This window comes from Dromiciops gliroides, chromosome 3, assembly GCF_019393635.1.
Source record: "Dromiciops gliroides isolate mDroGli1 chromosome 3, mDroGli1.pri, whole genome shotgun sequence".
Taxonomy (NCBI): Eukaryota; Metazoa; Chordata; class Mammalia; order Microbiotheria; family Microbiotheriidae; genus Dromiciops; species Dromiciops gliroides.
In genome coordinates, this window is record NC_057863.1 from 4,615,756 (window position 1) to 4,635,382 (window position 19,627).

The 19,627-nt window shown below is 52.2% G+C and overlaps 1 protein-coding gene across 1 annotated transcript in view; it reads left to right on the forward strand.

Moving 5' to 3' along the window:
* MB21D2 (Mab-21 domain containing 2) overlaps positions 1–19,627 on the forward strand; it is a gene marked incomplete at its 5' end in the record, with an annotated part of 107,016 nt that overhangs the window by 51,317 nt on the left and 36,072 nt on the right.

Consider the following 19,627-nt stretch of genomic DNA (forward strand, 5'->3'; position numbering starts at 1 on the left):
AAGTCAAGCTAGGTGTTCCCCAAAGCTCATCTCTGTCTACCCACTATGGGGTCAGAGGGTCCTTTTCATCCTACTTTTCTTCAGTGCCAGGATTCTCAGTTATGTCTCTGGCTCTTCATGATCTTCAATTTCTGTTTTTTTTTTTTTTATTAAATTTTGTTTTCTTCTATGACCCTCTCGGCTTTTCCAGCAGACTAGCTTTGTTGTGTGTGGAAGGAGCTTTGGTGATTGGATTTATTTTTGTGATAGACAATTTAAACAGATTTGGAGATGTGTCAGCAAGGCTGCTGTGGAAGCTTGTAGCTTTAAGGGAGTCGGGCCTCTTGCCAAGAATCTAGAGATGGTGTGATAATGAATGAGTGAGTGAACAGCCCCAAAGCATTTGTTGACTTGTTGCTGTGCCCCGAGCCACACTGGGATGGGATTGGCAGAATCTGCTCCCACCAGCTGAGCCTCCCTTTGGGTAGAGGAGGGGACAGGGTGAGGAGCATGATTGGAGGGAAGCCTGGCAGCTCGTTGCCCTTGGAAGGGATCGTTCACCCATTCCCAGTGACTGGGCATCGAGAAGCCACCTCACTGATGTATTTGCAGCTCCCTGGGCATGAGCTCCAAGGCACCCTTTGACTTGGAAAGGACAGGGAGGTTGTGGTTGTTTTCCCAAGTGTGGCCCTTGATGGATATTCTTCTTCCCTCGTTTAAAGAGGGCACTCAGCTTATTTCCAGCTCTGCCTCAGTTTCTCCTTGCTGATCTCTCTTGCCTCTCTGGAAATGGTCTACACCAAAATGATGCCCACTGTGTGGAGCAGGATGGCTCAGGATGGAGTGTGAGTCAGCTTTCTGAGCTCTAGGAGAATCTGGAGTTCTCAGCTTCTGCCTCTTTGAATAAAGACCCTCTGAAATCCGGGCCACTCTGCTTCATGGGTGGGGGGTTTCCTACCCTCTTCTGGCTTCATTTAGCCTTGAACCTGTTCACCCTTTGTAGAACAGACTTCAGGGGCAAATGAGCCCTCCAGGTGAGCTGAGCTGGGAGGGGGACTGGTGGTGGGTGGGTGTTCACACCTCGGGGAGTAGAGTAGATCGGCAGGCTCCTTCCTGAACCGTGCAGAACTGCAGCCCTTTGGGGTCCAGTGTGGAGTGGTTGCCTCACACTTTCCCTTTCTGCCTAAAGAGGGAAGGGAAGAAACCCTCTCTCCCGCTGGGACTGCTTTCCCAATGGATGGCTCTTTCCAAGTTCCTCCCACCCTTTGGCTGTTGCCTGAATTTGTCCAGTTCAAAAGTCCTTGTTCTGGGCCCTGTTGCCTCATTGACTCCTCAGGCTGTTCACTGTTTCTGGGTGAGAGAACCTTCCCACTCCAATCTCCCGGGACCCCGTGTGTGCCGGGGTCCCAGGATTCACAGAGGGAAGAAGCTGCAGAAGCATCTCCTTCAGCCCCTTTCTTTGACAGTTCAGGAAATGGGATGGGAAGATGAAGTCACTTCCTCCAGGTGCCATGGGTAGGGAGTGGAAACACCGAGATTCAAACCCAGGGCCACTCATTCCACCTTGAGAGCTCCTTCCCATTCACCATGTGGCTCCTGCTGTGTCCTATCCTGGGGACTCGTGGAGGCAGGCGCAGGGAATGGTGCCTATGACTAAGACTATGATGCACTAGCCCGTAGGGCATTGGACTTGGTGGCTGGAAGACCTGCCTCAGTCACTTTGAGTCACTTTGTCTCTGTTCCTTAGTTTCTTCATATGCAAAATAGAAGCTGGGCTTAATGAGCTCTCTAACCCCTTCCTGCTCTAAATTTATGGGGTGACTAGGTTGCACAGTGGATAGTGCACTGGGCCTGGAGTCAAGAACACTTGAGTTCAAATGTAGCCTTAGACACTAGCTGTATGACCCTGGGTAAGTCATTTAACTTCTGCCTCCCTCAGTTTCCTCAACCGTGAAATGGGGATAATTACAGCACCTCCCTCCACTAAGATGTGAAGATCACATGAGGTATTTGTAAAGCACTCGACTCAGCTCCTGGAACACAGCAGGGTCTTCAGTAAATGCTTGTCTTCTTGTCCCCATCCCATGACCCTGGGTTCTAATCCTAGTTCTTCTCAGCATCTCTATGACCTTGGACAAGTCATGTGTCTGCTCCAGGTCTGAGTGTTCTCCTCTGTATGTCTGACTAAGACAGGTGCCTGCCTGCCTTCCAGGGCTGTGGGGACATGGACTTCCCAAAGGGCCTGCTTCTCCAGCCATCTTTTCCACCCTGGGGGTGGCTACTTCGGGCCCTTGTGGCAGGGGCTCCAGAGAGCGCTAAATATAGCCTGGGACAGAGCTGATGGAGTGGCTTGAAGCACTGGGCATCGTCCCTGAGATCCACCCAGCTGCAGTCACTGAGTGGGCCTGACATCCTGGTTTTATGGCCTTATTTGGGGTAACCTTTCAGGCCCAGGAGATAAAAAAGTAAAATGAAGGGATCTGAGTTCACGTTCTGCCAGTGGGGGATCATAGTCTTCCAAAGTGGCATCACATCAGTCTTTCTCCCCCAAGGACCAGAATTCCATAGTCTTTGACCTGTCATTGAACCAGGCACCAGGAACAATGTGGGTAGAGGAAAGAATGAGCAATGAAGAAGGGTAAGGGGGGTTGGGTTGAAATCCTGCCAGGGTCACTGGCTTGCCTGAAGATCTTGGGCAAGTCACTTCCCTTGATGGATCTCAGTTCCATGTTCTGGTCTCCCAGGCCTCCCTCTTCTCTAAGAAGGCAGGAGTCTAGGATCTCACCATTCTGTTGCCAGTCTGTCTTTGAGCATGCTCAGTGCTTCCCCGATGCCTGTCCTTGAAGACCGTGCCCTCTGCCAACTCTGTCGTTTCTGCCACAGTTGTCTGCGTGTCTCCAGTCTGCACCCCAGGAGCACCAACCCAAGCACAGAGGGACTGGGCCCAAAGTGGGAGTTTTCCAAGCTCCCTGGCATTGGGCTTCAGCCCAGGCCTGGCCCTGATGCCCCTGGGCTCCAACAGCGTGGTAGGTCTGACCTTCTTGCCTGAGCCCAGAAAGAGCACCAACATGTGATTCTGTCACCGATGGTGCTGGAGGCTCAGGGAGTCCAGTGGACATCCAGGGCTATCAGGCAGGAGTTCAGTTCACCCTCTAGCTCTGGCAGGCTGCCTTTTGTTTTGTTTTTTTGTTTTGTTTTGTTTTGTTTTTTTAGTGAGGCAATTGGTGTTAAGTGACTTGCCTAGGATCACACAGCTAGTAAGTGTTAAGTGTCTGAGGCTGGATTTGAACTCGGGTCCTCCTGAATCCAGGGCCGGTGCACTATCCACTGCATCACCTAGCTGTCCCCAGGCTGCCTTTTTAGATGGATAACAAAGCTGCCTAAGGGCTTCCAGCCATTATCCATTTAATTCTCCCAATAACCCTGATCATTGCTGTTCTCCATCAATCAAGCAAACATTCATTAAACCCCTATTGTATATGGGCACTGTGCTAATCTCTAGGCATCCAAAGAAGGTGAAATTAAGTCTATCTGCTTTGAGCTTCCTTCCGCTGGGAGATAAATGTGTATGATGGTGAGAGTTACTATACTTCGCATCGCATTTGTAAAGTTTGCAAGGCCCTTTCCATGTGTTATCGCAGTTTATCCTATAGAAATAGCACGTACAAGATTCTTGGAGAGTAGCCGGGCGACCTCAGAGGGAGGCTCCAGCCCAGCAGTTGGGTGCCAGGTATCGTGCTGAGTGCCAGGGAGAAGACAGCAGCAGCCCAAACCCCAGACCGGCCCCTGCTCTCAGGGAGCGCAGGTTCTGCTGCAGGAGACAACACCCAAATGACCTTCTCTACCTAACCACGAACCCTTTCTGAATCCTGAAGGAAGCTCTGGATTCTGTGAGGTGCAGGGGGAGGAAGGAGAGGAGGGCCCAGTGAGTCAGCATGACCTTCGGGAGGGCCCAGGGAGGGAGAAGGAAGGGTGGGCAGGAAGCTGCCAAGAACCAAGAGTCGGCTCAGAGACCCCGAGAGGGGACAGGCAGTGCCTGTGTCAAAGTCTCCGGAAGGACAAGGACTGAGACACGGCAATGTCAGGAGGCCCAGGGACGGGAGGATGCTCGGCATAGCCTTTTTGCTACAAGGGTTGACTTCTCTTTCTTTCTTCTCCCTTGGGGCTGGGGGAGAGGGGGACAAACGAGAAGTTTGCAGAAGGCCACAGTTAGCCCGAGCAGGGGGTGGAAGGCAGCTGTTCATCCGGCTTCTCTGCTTTGCCCTCACCTGACACGACACATTTGTGTGTCTGTCCTCCTTTGCCACGGGCTGCGAGCCAGAGGTTTTTGTGACTGCCCCAGAGCTCTCGATTTGACTTTTGCTCCTGGTTTCATTTTGGCAGTTTTGCCGATCCCGGCATGGCGCCTAGCTGTCTGGGCCTGGGGGCAGAGAAGAGCCTGCACACTTCTGCCCTGGCCCCTTGGCACTCCTGAGGCACGGGGGAGGGGTTAATTATGAACTCACTTGAAATGAGTTAGTTGGCATGCTATGTATGACCTTGGAGAAGATGCCTAGGGACAGTATAGGTTCAGTCTTGATGCTTGATGGTGCATGGCCCAACACTAGCCAAAAGTGAAGTGTTCCTGTCCTGAAGGGACAGGAGCCAGTGCACACAGATTGGCCTATGTGACAGACACAGGAACAGCTCATCCCCCCCCCCAACAAAGGAGGAACCAATAGCAGTAACAGTTCAGCCTGGACAGCCGGGAGGGGAGGGGCAGCCTGGGCCAGCTTGTCCTATTCTCTTTCCCCTTCGTTCCTGAAGAGGACCAATGACATCAGGAGGGTGACACCTTGACTTACAGTGACTTGGATGTGAGTGAGGCAGGGCTGTGCAAAGTAGCCAGCCTGCTCTCTCCTCCAGGTATTCAGCGTCATTGGCAAGACAGGTCAGGACCCTGGCAGTGGCCAACCTTGGCCTTTTTTTTTTTGGTTAGGCAATGGGGGTTAAGTGACTTGCCCAAGGTCACACAGCAAGCAAGTGTCAAGTGTCTGAGGCTGCATTTGAACCCAGGTCTTCCTGAATCCAAGGCTGGTGCTTTATCCACTACACCACCTAGCTGGCCCAAATGACAGAGTTGGGCTCTGTGATTTACAGTCCTTCCTTCCTTCCTTCCTTCCTCCCTCCCTCCCTCCCTCCCTCCCTCCCTCCCTCCCTCCCCTCCCTCCCTCCCTCCTTCCTTCCTTCCTTCCTTCCTTCCTTCCTTCCTTCCTTCCTTCCTTCCTTCCTTCCTTCCTTCCTTCCTTCCTTCCTTCCTTCCTTCCTCCCTCCCTCCCTTCCTTCCTTCCTTCCTTCCTTCCTTCCTTCCTTCCTTCCTTCCTTCCTTCCTTCCTTCCTTCCTTCCTTCCCTCCTTCCTTCCTTCCCTCCTTCCTTCCTTCCCTCCTTCCTTCCCTCCTTCCTTCTTCCCTCCCTCCCTCCTTTCCTTCCTCCCTCCCTCCCTCCCTTCCTTCCTTCCTTCCTTTTTCTTATAGGGAAATGAGGGTTAAGTGACTTGCCCAGGGTCACACAGCTAGTGTCAAGTGTCGGAGTGTGGATTTGAACTCAGGTCCTTTTGATCCAGGGCCAGTGCTTTACCCACTGTGCCACCTAACCACCCAGACCTTGGCCTTCTGAAGCCAAAGTCTTTGCCCAGTCGCAGTTTGCCTAGGGCAATGCCCATGCAGTGATTAAAGGCTAGGTGAGAAGGGAGGAAAAAATGGCCTAGTTGGTCTCCACAGAAGAATCAGTCTGGGAGGGGGAGACCCCCAGAGCTTCTGACCCAAACAGAAACAATGGCTCTTTGTGTTGCTCTCTGCTCTGTCCCTTGCCTCTCTGACACTGGGAGAGGCTTGTTTCTTACCTGTGTTCTGAGGCCTTTCTGAATGTCCAGTTACCCAGAGTTGGACATTCCTTCAGAGGTGGTGGCAGCCCAGGACGTGCAGTGGATGGAGAGCCGGGCTTGGAGTCAGCAAAGGAGGAGTTCCAATCCAGCCTCAGACACTTCCTCACTGTGTAGCCCTGGGCAAGTCACTTCACCTTGTTTGGCTCAGTTTCCTCACCTGTCAAATGAGGATAATAATAGCACCTGCCTCCCAGGGTGGTTGTGAAGATCGAAGGAGACAAGTGATTGTCAAGAGCTTAGCACAGGGCCTAGCATGTAGTGGGTGATATGTGCATGTTATCTGTTGTTGCTGTTGTTAAGATTGTTCTTGGTTTTTCCAATTTTCTCTGTACAAGTTTAGAACCAGAAGAAATGTGGGTGTCCATTGCCTGGGGAAGGCTGGACAAACATAGGGTTCTGCAGTGGACTGGCAGACCATCCCCCCAAACTCATCACTGAACAAGGGAACCCCAAGGCCCACAGTTCCAGCCTCTACCAGCTCACCGAGGAATAGAAGAAGTTTGTGGCTTCAAAATGGGGCTTTTCCCCTTATTCTCTGCTCACCCTGGCCAGGTGGCTTCCCCTCTCTTGCCTCTCTGTTTTCTCACCTCCAAACAAAGATGTCACTATGTGACAGCAGCCAGGTAAAAGTGAAGGCCTCCATCCAGCCCTCAGTGAGCGCCCTCCATCATCTCGGCCCCCACCTGGAGGGCGCCATTGGTGTGTTTAACCATGGCACCGAGGATGCCCTTTTCCTGGTTGTCTAATGCCACACCAACAAGGCTTTTAGCAAAACAGTGAATCGACTGTCCTCGTGCGCATTCTTGTCCTAAAAAAATAAAAATAAAGAACTCTGCACACAGACCTTGTTTAAAAATGTTTCCCATGCTGGATGGAAAAGGGCACAGCACTGCATCTGTGCGTCTCTGCCGAGGGGCTTATCTCACTGGCAATTGAAAAGCAAAATGTCAGCCTCTGTGGTTCAGCCGACTCTTTGCAGCATATTTAGCACCTGACTCCTTCCATCTCCTGCCTACACAGAGCAGCCCTCTGTTTTCATACATGGACGATCTGATTAGCTAACTTTTTTAAAGTATAAAATTGGAGATGGGTGAGCAGATGGAGACGAGCTTCTCGAATTGTAAATGCCGACAAGCTGCCACTGATGGGAATGTCAGTCAGTCTAAAAATGCCCGCCATCCCGGCCATGTGGGCAGGAGTTTTGTAGGCTCCCTCTTTGCCAGAAAAATGCTAGAGCTTTGGAATTCAGACCCACGTTGAGCTTTGTTTCAACTTTCTGCCTTGGTGTGGCTCCTCACCTGCCCCTTAATTACCGGCGCCCATTAGTGTACTTTAACCCATCACCGCAGTGAGAGATCATCCAGGTTAAACATTTACATCTGCCCATGTAATGGTTAAACCTGGAGGAGGAATGATGAGGGGATTGGACTTGGATGGGTAAAGAGCCGGGTAACCAAGATGCTCCAGGCCTTTGGTGTTGATGGTGCCGAGAATGGGGCTTGTCTTCAGAGGCTCTAAGGGCTCATCTGGTAGGAGAGGAATTAGTCTTGGTTGGGCTTGGCCCTGCAGGGTGGAGCAGGGCCATTGGGTGGAAAGTAAGGGGTGATTCTGGTTGCTTTTCTGCCCAGTACCTCTGCTCATCATCACCTGAGGGCACACAGGAAAGAGGAAGACAACATTCATAGGCCTTGGCTAATTTTATTCTTTTATTTCTTAGGAATTTTGTAGCAGAAAGGGTCTGAGACACAAAGCTAATCAATTATTTATGGGACACCTGCTATGTGCTAGGTGCTGTGAAAGCAGAGAAGGCCGCTCCTTTTGGCTGATGGGAGCGCTTTAGGTATTTCCGTCCTTCCTTCCTTCCTTCTTTCCTTCCTTCCTTCCTTTCCTTCCTCCTTCTTTCCTTTCTTTTCTTGTTTCTTTTATTTTGGGGTTCCTACTACTTAAAATATTAGCATGAAAGAGCTAATATTCCAAATGTTAGTACTTTAAAATCCATCTGTTTCCTTGAACCTCACCACAGTCAGGGAGAATAGACCCTACTAGCATTATTATTCCTAATTTTACACATGAGGAGACTGAAGCTCAAAGATGTCTAGGGACTTGCTGCTCGGGCAAATATCTAATATCAGTCTGGATTTGAACACAGATCTTTCTTGAATTCCAAGGACATTCTGTTCTCAATTATCCTATACTGTTTCTCAATCATTGAAAGATGCCTCATCCCTTCCTCCCACTATTTTATTGTTGTTGTTGTTCTTGTTATTTTTCAGATTTATAATTCAGTTGGTGCGGGAAACTTCCCAAGCCCAGTGTAGACCAGCTAGCTTGTCTCCCTGCCCTCTCTGGAGCTCCTCTGCTCTCCTGGCTGTTTCTCATCCAAGCCTCTGACTCTTGCTCCACGGTGTCTTTTCTCCGGGGATCTGTCTGTCTGTCTGTCCTCCAGGCCTGGGGTGCGTCCCTCCTTCTGTCAGGTCCCAGCTCAGGTCTCACCTGCAGGCTCTGCACTCCAGCTCTGCTCTCTAGTTCATCCTGGAGATGCCCGTTTGGACCTCAGTGTTTGCAGGGCATCTCTCCCATTAGTCTGTGACTTCCTCGAAGGTTGTGTGTGTGTGTGTGTGTGATCCCCAGTGCTTAACACAGTGCCTAGAACATAAGAGTTCTTTAATAAATGATTGTTGACTTGATATGATTCCTAGTCTTAGAGAAATGTCCAGGGGAGTAAGAGGGCAAGCGATTTGTCCAGGGTCATCGAACCCGAGTGTATGGTGGGGCTAGGAGGGGCAGGACTGGACTGGCTTTTCCTCAAAGGATGGCCCTCCATCCATCGCACCATGGTGGTAGTCACTGTCTTTATTGTTCTTATTACTATTCCTAATAAAATACCATCAAGACAGCACAGGGAAGCGCTGAGAGCAGACACAGAGGAAGCTGGCCCTGAGTTAGAAGGGACATTGGTCCAGGAATCTGCAGTTGGGTCTTTTGAAGGGCCTTTGTTGAGGGAATGAGGGGGCAGCCCACCCCAACTTCACAGAGAGCTCTGCTCTTGGAGACTAGAGGGGCCTAAGTCGTGACCCTGCCTCTGATAGCATTCATTCTGTGTTACAAGGCAGAGAGAACCAGTGGATCTCACAGTTGGCTGCCTGGACCATGTCACTGTCATGCGCCTTTCAATGGGCATCTAGCTTCTTCTTGAAGACCACCACTCAGGTGTCCCCTTCCACACCATCCCGCCTGGCCAGGCCTCACGGGAAGCCATGTGGGCATCCCATCCCCAGGAGGACTTGGACTAGCTGAAGAGCATGCAGAGGGTGAAGGGCTTCTGTCCCATGCCATGCCATGACTGACTGAAAGAACTGGGAAGGCTGAGAAGAAGGAAAGGAGAGGGCTAAGCTGGTGGCTGGGGTGGGGGTGGCACCTGGAAGAGGGAAGGGGCAGAGCAGGGGGTGATGGGTGGAGACTGCCAAAAGGCCCTTCTAGGCTTCAGCATAGGGATGCCCTAAAGGGGAGCATGGCCCAGTGGGCAGCCAGAAGGAAATCTTCCAGGAGTGCCAGACATTTTAAAGAATGGATTCTTGCTCAGAGGGAGCCCGGGCACCATAGTCGATAGAGCACCAGGGCCTGGGGTCAGGAAGATCTGACTTCACATCCAGCTTCAGACACTGGCTAGTCATGTGATCCTGGGCAAGTCCCTTACCCCTGTTGGTCTCAGTTTCCTCGTCTGTAAAATGAGCTGGAGAAGGAAGGGATAAGCTGCTCCAGTATCTCTGCCAAGAAAACCCCAATGCGGTCAGTCAGACACGACTGAAACAACTGAGCAACCAACATTCTTGTTCAGCTGCGCGGCCACGGAGGCTTCTTCCAATTCGGGCAATGTTGTGTGCTGCTCCCGGCCGAATCCAGCCCTTCCCCGCCCCCCAAACAGCTGGGGAGCACCGCGTCACGCAGACCTGCACTCAGACGTTTGCTGGTTGGGGGACCGGGAGTGACTTCACCTCTCTCTGCCTCACCCGCCTTTCAGGCTGCTTGAGAGGATTAATGAGGTGGACGTTGGAAAGCATGTAGAGGCTCCTGTCCCGTGTATTTCATTTCCAGACCCCTCCCCCAGTCCCCTAGGGGCTCCTTGGGCCACAAGATGGGAGAAGCGGATGGACGGAGAGCCAGGCTGTGGTGCCCCGCCCGTCTTCCTGCTCCAGAGACAACAAAGCCCTAAGAGTGGGGGAGACTGTCCCGAGGGGAAGGAGGTGGGGGTGGGGGAGAGGAGGATTCTACTTCAAAGGGACCCAAACAGTAAGCAAACACAAATGGGGAGAGCTGACCCAGGCGCGTCGCTGTTCCGAGAGCCTCAGCTCCAGGCGAGCCAGCCCCACTCCCTCGGCTGGGTGGCTCTTGCTGGGACCCGACCTGAAGCGGACGGCCTGCTTTTCTGTTGAGCTCCTGACATAGGAAGTGGGCTCTGGGCTCCCTCCCACCCTGTAAGTGACACAGAAGAATGGGTGCCTGGCCCTCCCCCAGCAGACCTCCGGATCCTCTGACTGAGCAGCAGCGCTAGGCTGGGGGTGGAGGATGGCTGTGGTCACCGACTGGCCATGACGCATGGCTGAGTGAGGATGGGGCCCGGCCTTTATCCCACCAAAGAACTTGAGAGAAGCGGGCAGCGGCCCCTCCGCAAGGCCAGCCCCTCACTCACCACCAAGATCCCTCAGCACGGCTGCTCACATGTCCTTGTGAAGGAGCCCGCAGGAGACGGGGCCTAGGATGGAGGGCGGGAGGGCCCCGCCCCTAGACCCTTCAGGCAGCCCCCTTCGGCGCTCGTCCTCATCGTGTCCCCCAGCTGTCCTGGGAAGAGCCAGGGCTGTGACCTTGGGTCCAGCACCTGACAGTCATGAGCCTCAGTTTGCTTATCTGTGCAATAACTCGCTTCCTACTTGTACCTCTCAGCTCCCTGGGCAGTTGTTAGAAACGTAGTTTACAAACCTCAGAGGATGCTGCCCCAGGAGGAGGTGGCTCGGACCCACATGGCATGAGGTCTTTGCCCAAAGCGGACCTTCTGGGCGGGCTCCTGTTCATGAGATTTCATGGAGCCGCTTCTGAGGCAAAGACGTGACTTTACAGTCCCTGTGTGGTCCTCACGGTGGAGAGCGTCCCCGGGATGAAATCCTGAGTCTGTCCGAGGGGTCACACGTGTAGATGTATGCGTGTCTATGCACACACGTGCACTGGTGTATTCCAGGACACAAGATGGTACAGGGGTAGAGATGGGCACTGGGATTTCATGTGTCGAGGAAGGTCCCCATGCCCTCATTTCCTCTGTCCTGGCGCTGGGGTGGGGGCTGGGGAGGGGGGGCTCTGAAGCACCAGCCTCTGCATCGAGGTCACTGCGGGGGGGGGGGGGGGGGACAGGTTAGAGGAGCTCAGAGATCCTGGGATCTCCACCTTTAGGGCCAGCTCTGTAACCACTGCCCCACCCTGCCCTACCTGCCCCATATTTAGATTTTCTGTAGCCTTTTCCCGGCAGTTTTCAGGACCCTTTCCCCCTTTCTTGAGCTCTCAGTCTGTAAACCCGGAAGGACATTTGTTCTCCTCCACTCCCATGGAAAGAGTTCTTAACCCACAGCCATTAAAAAATTGCCAGGTGTTATTTCCACATAATGGGCTTCCTTTGTAATCCTCTGCATTTGCTTTCTATATTTAAATTATCCTGTGTGCCTGTGTGTTGGGGGGCGCCCTTGGGCTTCACCAGCGCTGCCAGAGGCCTCCAGGATGCAGAAAAAGATGCCTCCCGCCGTCGCCCCCTCCCCCCCCCAGCCCCAGTATATGAGATCCAGGGGAGTGTAAGACAGCCACGTGTGGCGGCCCTTGGTTTGTGATGACAGCCCTCTTGCCTTATAGTGGCCACCTGAGGAGGCTGGGACGTTTCTGCTCATGCCCTTTCAGCACCCTCCCTGTGCCCAGAGAAAGGCTTCCTTGCAGCCCCTCTCATTGAGGCCCAGAGGGACTCCCTCTCCAGAGGCTGCATGAAGGCCTGGGAAGGACACAAGCTTGGGGTCCGAGGCCTCACTCTGTCCTGGTGCCCCTGCCCCCCCCCTCATGTCTGGGCCTTTATGCCTCATGGGTCAGTTAACAGGACCAGAATGTCCCATGGGCCATACAGTTAGGAGGGTTCTCCTGGGGGAGGGGGACACATTTTTGCCTTTCTCGATGGACTCCGTGCTTAGCTCCGTCCCTGGGACTCCACACACCCTTGACAACTGTTGTGGACTGACTGACTGACTGACTGACAGAAGACTAAATTTGGATTCTAACTGTCCTCTGTCTTCATCCCAGCCTGGCCTTTCAGACTTTAGCTCTGGTTTGGGGATGCCTCCTCCAGGGGCCCTTTATGCCACCCCTGTCACTCTGATTTGTTCAATATCACCTTTGTGTGCCATTGTCATAGTCTGCCCCCCCACCAATAGAGTGTGTGCTCTCTGAGGGCAGGGTTTGCTGCAGCACCATACCCAGCCAATTGCCTTGTATACAGGAGGTGCTCAATAGTTGCTCACTGACTGTATGAGCCTCCCTCATCGAGAGGTCGGTTCTGTTTGAGGGCTGGGGCCAGGAAGGCTCTGGGGAGGGGGCTCTCTTTCCTCTTTGACCCTCTCGGGTTGACTGTGGAAGCTCCCAGCAGATGCCTCCTGATGCCACGATATCTGGGTGGGAAATGGACGCTGCCCAGTGTTGGTGCTTCCTGCCTTGCAGCCCGTCGGGATTCGGGTGGTCCATCCCACTGGAGGTGTCTGCAGCAGTGAGGAGGAACCTGCCTGGCTTCCAAGGAGCCCACCCCGACGGCCGCTCAAATTCCGGCAGAACCGGGCAGTGGGCTTCTCGGGACGTGGTGGAGTAGGCGGGGCAGCTTCTCAGACTTGGACCCCCCCACCCCGCTCACCCCCAGCCCCTCCAGCCCCCGCAGCATCCTCTCACCCCACGTCGAGATTCGTCCGGGCAGGGGATGTTAATCTTGTTCGTTTCAGCCCTTTCCTCCCCAGGCCTGGATAGGAAGGATCTCGCGGGTGGGGGGCTGGGTGTGTGTGTGTGTGGGGACCAGCCTGGCTCTCCCCTTCATCCGCGGGGGCGGAGGCATAGCACCGGCCTAGGGAGCCGGAGTGACCTTCCCGGGGCGCACGGGCAGAGGCTCTGGCAGAGGTAGAACTGGAGCCAGGTCTCCGTGGGCGACTGGCACGAGGGCAGGATCTCCTGTGGCATTCGTCTCCTCGCCAAGATGTCGGCTGAGCTCTTTACCCTGAGGCGACTGTGAGGGAATGGGAAAGCCCATTCATCTGCTTCAGTTCCTGTCTCTACCATACGCATATTTATAGAATTAATTTTGTAGAGGCTGGGCATTGTGAAAGGAAATATTCATCTTATGAATGAATTATGGCACTTAAAAAAAAAACAAAACAGGATTGTCTTTTGCTTAGTGGGGTAGAAAGATTCCTGGGCTTGGTTTTGGAGGTACTGAGTTTGAGTGCTGCCCATCCACTCAGGAACTGTGCCTGCCCCGCTCCCAAATTACGGAGCAGTTCCATACTTCCATGACTCTGTGTATATTCACTCCCTTGCTCTTTCTCCTTAGATTCCCATGTGTCCTCTTGTCTCTCCTCCGGGGCCATCTCCAGGGGTCCGGATTGCCACCTCACCACTGGACCCAGATGCTCCGGAGAAGAGAGTGAGGCTGGTGACTTTGCACAGCCCTCCCTCACTTCAATCCAATTCACTGCAAGTCACCTCCCGATGCCACGGCCCTCTTGGAGACCCAAGGACAAACAACAACAATGATATTCCCCATTAGAATGTGAGTTCCTTGCAGCAGGATGATTCCTTCTTTGCGTTGGCACACCTGGTGCTGGCTCAAAGTTGATGCCGAGTAAGTACTCTCTCTCACTGACCAGCTGTGATTCCCTTGGCTTTTCAATCCCCTGGCACGTACAGAGCACCAGGGATACAAGAACACCTTCACATCTCTGAGCCGTAGAAATGGGGATGACGTGACACCTCCGACCGGGAAGGGACCTGAGAGATCCACTTCCCCTCCCCCCGTTTTGTAGACAGAGAACTAAGGCCTGGCCCCTTAAGTCACCCAACTGAGGTCCTGTAAGAAATCAGTGACAGGTCACGATTTGAGCTCCCAATCACCCTTTCCACCCTGTGTGCCTCCTCATTGGATTGTCGTAGGAAATGGCAGTATGAACAATGATGCATTGATAATGTCAGTGACCTTTTCAGGATGCTGGAGGTTTTCAAAGTGCATGATCACTACTTGCCTCACTGAGGAAGGGCCGCTTCATCTTTGGGTCAGGTTCTTCCCCTGTAAAAGGAGGGGTAGAATCCAGTGAATGAACACAAGTGAATGAATGAAAGCACCTACTATGTGCTGAGCACTAGGGATAGTAATACCAGACTGAGACAGCCCTTGGCCACAGGGGGCTGATACTCCCTCTCATCACTAACAGCTGCTATTTATACTGCACTTTGAGGTTTACCAAGTGTTGTTTCTGTCTGAACTCATTTGATTTTCCCACGAGCTGTGTGGTGGTCGGCATTATCATTCCTGTTTTATAGATGAAGAAACTGAGACACGCCCCAGGTCACACAGTCAATAAGTGTCTGAGTAAGGACTCCCTGGCTCCTCATCCCATGCTCTCTCTACCTGTTGCCTCTAGGGAGCACGAGTCTGGGAGATTGTAGAGAAGTCTTGTGGGACTACAGGCCAACACTGGCTTGAGGATTAGAATACAGTCGGAGAAGAGGGCTGGCTGAGGCTTACCTCCCCCTCCTCTGTAAGTGTGCTGGTGTGCTGGCTCATCCACACACTCCCACATAAGAGGCTGCTGAGCTCAGAGGATCATAGAGCTGGAAGGGCCCCCAAGGTGCTCTAGGTCTACCCCTTCACGCTGAGGCCCAGGGAGGTCACTGGTGCCCTTGGTGAGATTCAAACACGGCTCCCTGACTGTAGAGCCAAGGCCCTTTCTACTGCACCACACTTCCTCACTTTGACACTTCTTGCCCAAGGTGCGTCCGGATTTGGGATTGGGGACAGATAGGTTGGACTCCGGGGCCTCTGTCTTCCCAACCATGTTTGTCCATTCCAAACCAAAGGGCTATGACCCTTCCAACCCTTCTGTCATACCAATGAAGGCCGTGGGAAGCTGGTCTCTGGGTCACATGGATGCTGGCTCCTGGTCCCAGTCAGCCCAGACAAGAGAGTCTGTCCTGATGCTTATAGACAGGGGGGCTCCGAGTGGTGGCCCGGAGTGTCTGATGCTTTTTTTTCTTCCCTCGTCCAACACTGCTCTCAGCCCTCCCTGTGGTGGACTTTTCCTGGGGTCAGTCCCACAAGTATTTTCCATTCCATCTCTTCCCTTTGTTCTCTGAAAAGCCTGGGCACCTTGAGGCTTGCCGGGCGGGATTATCCTGCCTGTCTCCGAGGGAGCCAGGGTGTACTGGGGGCGTCTACTCCCGCTGGCTCCGGGGGCCAATCCTTTGAATAACTGTGTCTCATAGGGACTTTCCCCCATGTTTGCAGGAAAGTTTTCAATAATCTTTCCCAATATTATCTTTTTGATCTCTGCAGGGGAGCATTTCTTCAGTAATCTCCATGGAGTGGTTTAACCCTCCATGGCTCACTGCTAGCAGTCTCTCCCTGACCCTCCCTACCCTGAAAAGGCTGGCTTCCTTGGGTCTTTCTGAAATGTCAGATTAAAAGGCAGGAGAATGTGAAAGGAATTTTTAAAAAGAATATGTAATGAGCATTCTAAACCGGCCGTGTGTGTGTGTGTGTGTGTGTGTGTGTGTGTGTGTGTGCTCCAGCGGCTGGGGGTCCGAATTGTCTCTAGTTCCAAGAGAGTGAAGTAGAATCTTCCTTGTTTGTTTTCGAAAATTCTCAATCCAGCAGGGGATGGGGCTAGGCTGGCCCGAGATTCCTCCCGGGTCCACCGAGGCAGGGAGAATCATTTGGAGAGACTTTGTTTGCGTTAGGCATCCTTCTTAACAAAGGCAAACAAGCGTTTTTTAATCCAGATGAGTTTGGGGGCCTTGAAGCATGCTCTTTACTCACCTGTCTGGGGCTCAGCTCCATGAGCAGGTGTTTCTAATGAGCTACCATGAGACGCAGACTGTCTCTCCCCCTTCCCTCTCTGTTTCTGTCTCTGTGTCTCTTTGTTTCTGCTTTTGTCTCTAGCTCTCCCTCTCTGTCTCTGCTGTTCACCTCGCTTGTGCTTGTGGCAGAATATTTCATCCCAAAGGACAGTGGGAAGTGATAGAATTGTAGATAAGCTGGATAACATAGGCTTCTTAATGTTGGTGCACCGTGGCCGTGTGTGAGAAGAGCCCATGAGGTAACATGTTTGTAAAGCGCTTTGCCCAGTGCCTGGCATATAGCAGGCATTCACTAAATGTTTGTTGCTTTCTTTCCTGACTCGGCAGTCTACCCTGCCCTCCCTGATCTCTCCTGGATCCTCTCTTCCCACCCCACCCCCAGAAATGCTTCATATCAGTAGGATGTGAGTCCTGACACTGGTCAGGGATCTGTCTCCTTGGAAGGGGCGAGAGGGCTCCGCTCTGAGGGGCCCAGGGCCCAATCTGGCGGCTGCAGGTTTGCTCCTGGGCCGGTGGAAGGGAGCCTGTCCCGCTGGCCTTCTGCATTTGACTTCCAAGCTGTTGCTAATTAGGAAGCTCAGACTGGCTGCACCAGAGCTTAATAAGTCCCAGTGCACCTGCCTCCTCCCTCCATGCTTGCCTTGACAGACTTTTTACTTGTTTGTCACGAACTGGGGCCATCACCTCACTCGGAGCCCAAACAGCTCCCTCAAGGACTGGGATTGTTTTCCAGCTTAGTCCTCATCAAAGAGGCCATGGAGCGGAGCTGAGCAGGGAGGCTTAGACTCCGATCGATCTTCCCAGGTGAGAGTCAGGGTTTCATGGTCACCTGCTCTGATCCACACTGGCTCTAAGACCCTCGGCAAGTCCGTGACCCTCTGGGGCCCCCACAACTGGCCGGCACCCTCTGTCACAAACCGAATCCCTGAGGAAAGGCCAGGTCCAGACCAAAAGAGAACATGCTCCACCATCTTGTTGTTAACTCACAGGACCCTCCCTGTAGAGCTGCGCAGAACCTTAGAGGTGGTCCAGCCCAGGCAGGCCAGGAATTTTACTCATGAGGAAACTGAGTCTCCAGGGAGTTAAGTGACTCTGGACAGCCCAGGCCCCTCATTTTACGTGTTAGGAAACTGAGGCTCAGCAAGGTTGACACTTGGCTCAGGAAGGATTTGAACCTAGTTCCTTGGTGGTGAAGTAGACCTAGAGTCAGGAAGACTTGAGTTCAGATTTTACTTCAGACACTTATACTCACCAACTGTTTGATCCTGGGCAAGTCACTTCACCTGCTGCCTCAGTTTTCTCAAATGTAAAACGGGGATCAGATGAGATCATAATCATAGGGCCTTCAGCAGAGTGTCTGGCACTTAGTAGGTGTTTAAAAAATACGTATTCCCTTCCCACAATTCTACACTGCCTCCTCTTCACATCTTCCTTGAGATTCCTCACTTTTCTTTTAGATCTGCGAAGCTCAAGTTCATGTCTTGGCTGGTAGCCCATGAGAAAAGAGTGGATTTTACCTTTTTTCCACCCTTTTCTTGCCAATCATGATCCCCAGGCAGTGGAGAGAACTGATTTTGTGCCTTGCGTGGACTTGAATAGAATCCTTGGCCAGCCCATCCTTGCTGTCTTCTTAGAGACCCACAGACATATCAGCAGGTGTTTACAGACACAGCTCTCACCCAAAAGAGGAGGATGCAAACAGTCTGGGTTTCTAGGTGACAGTCATCTCCGGGGGAGAAGAGACCGCCATTAAATCAGAAAGAGAAGAGCCAACCTTCTCTTCCAAAAAGCATGAAGCACAAGCCCTGTGCAAAATAAGACACAAAGACAACCTTAGTCCTGTCTTCCGGGGCTCACAATCCAATGGGTACAGGGACTTAGGTAGATAGGGGTCTTTGGGGGAAAGATACAGAAGTTGAGCTATACAAACTTGGGCTGACCAGGGAAGATCAATGAGGGCTTCCAGGAGGAGGTGGCCTCTAGGCTAGGCAGGGCAGAGGATATGGCTGGAGTGTGTGAAGGGCAAGAATAGGCAATGAGCCTGTAAAGACTGCCTGATTGCATGGGGTCTCAGGGGCTTCGAAGGCTCGTGTGATTCAGTTCTATCCCAGGGACAAGAGGGAGTTACTGCCATTTCTTGAGAAGGGCACTGTCACTTTCAGATCAGTGCATTAAGTTATTTTGGCATCTGAGGGTGACTGGAGATTCGCACTAGGACAGGCCTGGGAGAGAGGAGTGAAGGAAGCAATATCAGGAGAGACATTTTGGAGGTAGAAATGGCTGGTCTTGGCAGCTGCTTAGATGGGAGGTTTAGAGCTAAGGAAGAGTCTCAGCCCTGAAGTTTGGGGCCTTGGGATTGATTGTTTTTTTGTTTTGTTTTGTTTTTTCAGGGCAATGGGGGTTAAGTGACTTGCCCAGGGTCACACAGCTAGTAAGTGTCAAGTGTCTGAGGCTGGATTTGAACTCAGGTCCTCCTGAATCCAGGGCCAGTGCTTTAACTACTGCGCCACCTAGCTGCCCCCTGGGATTGATTTTTAACATCATAATAAACATTTTTATTTAAAGTTTGAGTTATCTCTCCCCCCTCCCTGAGGCGACAAGGAATCAGATATAGATTATACATGTGCAATTATGTAAAACGTTACCTTATTAGTCATTTTGTACAAGAAAACTTGAATAAAAGAAAAAATGAAAGTGAAATAGAGCCCGCTGCAGTACCATTAATATCAGTTCTTTCTTTGGAGGTGGGCAGTCTGCTTCCTCGTGAGTTCTTTGGGATTGTCTTGGATCATTATGTCACCGAGAATATCCAACAATATGGCTGTCTCTGTGCACGATGTTCTCTTGGTTCTGCTGACTTCACTAGACATCAGTTCATACAAGTCGTTCCAGGCCTTTCTGAAATCCTCCTTCTGGTCATTTCTTAGAGCACAAGAATATTCCATCACCATCATACACCACAGCTCGTTTAGCCATTCCCCAAGTGATGGGCATTCCCTTGATTTCCAGTTCTTAGCCACCACAAAAAGAGCTGCTAGAAATATTTGTGTACAAATGGGTCTTTTTATCTTTTCTGGGGACATCTTGGGGGTGTAAACCTGGCAGTGGCATTGCTGGATCCAAGGGTATGCATGTGCCCTTGGGGCACAGTCTGGGACATGATTTTGCAGGAAGGCAGGGGGCCTCCACAGGAAGAGGAAGCTCGAGGGTGGCAGATTTGGGTGGGGGGTGGGAGAGGATGTTTTACCTGGGACGTTCTGAGTGTGATGAAGCAGAACCAGAATCTCCCAGCTCCACAAGCTTCAGCAGATTTTAACCCACTGAAGGATAGAGACTACAGGGAGGGTCCGGAGGCTCCTAAATTATTTTTGTTTGTTTGCTTTAGGCCCTGAAGCCTGCCCCCCACACATTCTGTTCACAATTTCTCCCCGCCCCTTACATTTCCCAGAACCTTAGTTCTCCCCAAAGTGCCTGGACAGGGGCTAGGGAGGAAGAGGGACTTGGTTGGTTATAGGTTTTACTTCCATGATTCCCAGTCATAATGGTCTCAGGTCCTTGGTCTGGAACTACTTTGGAATGAATCTTGG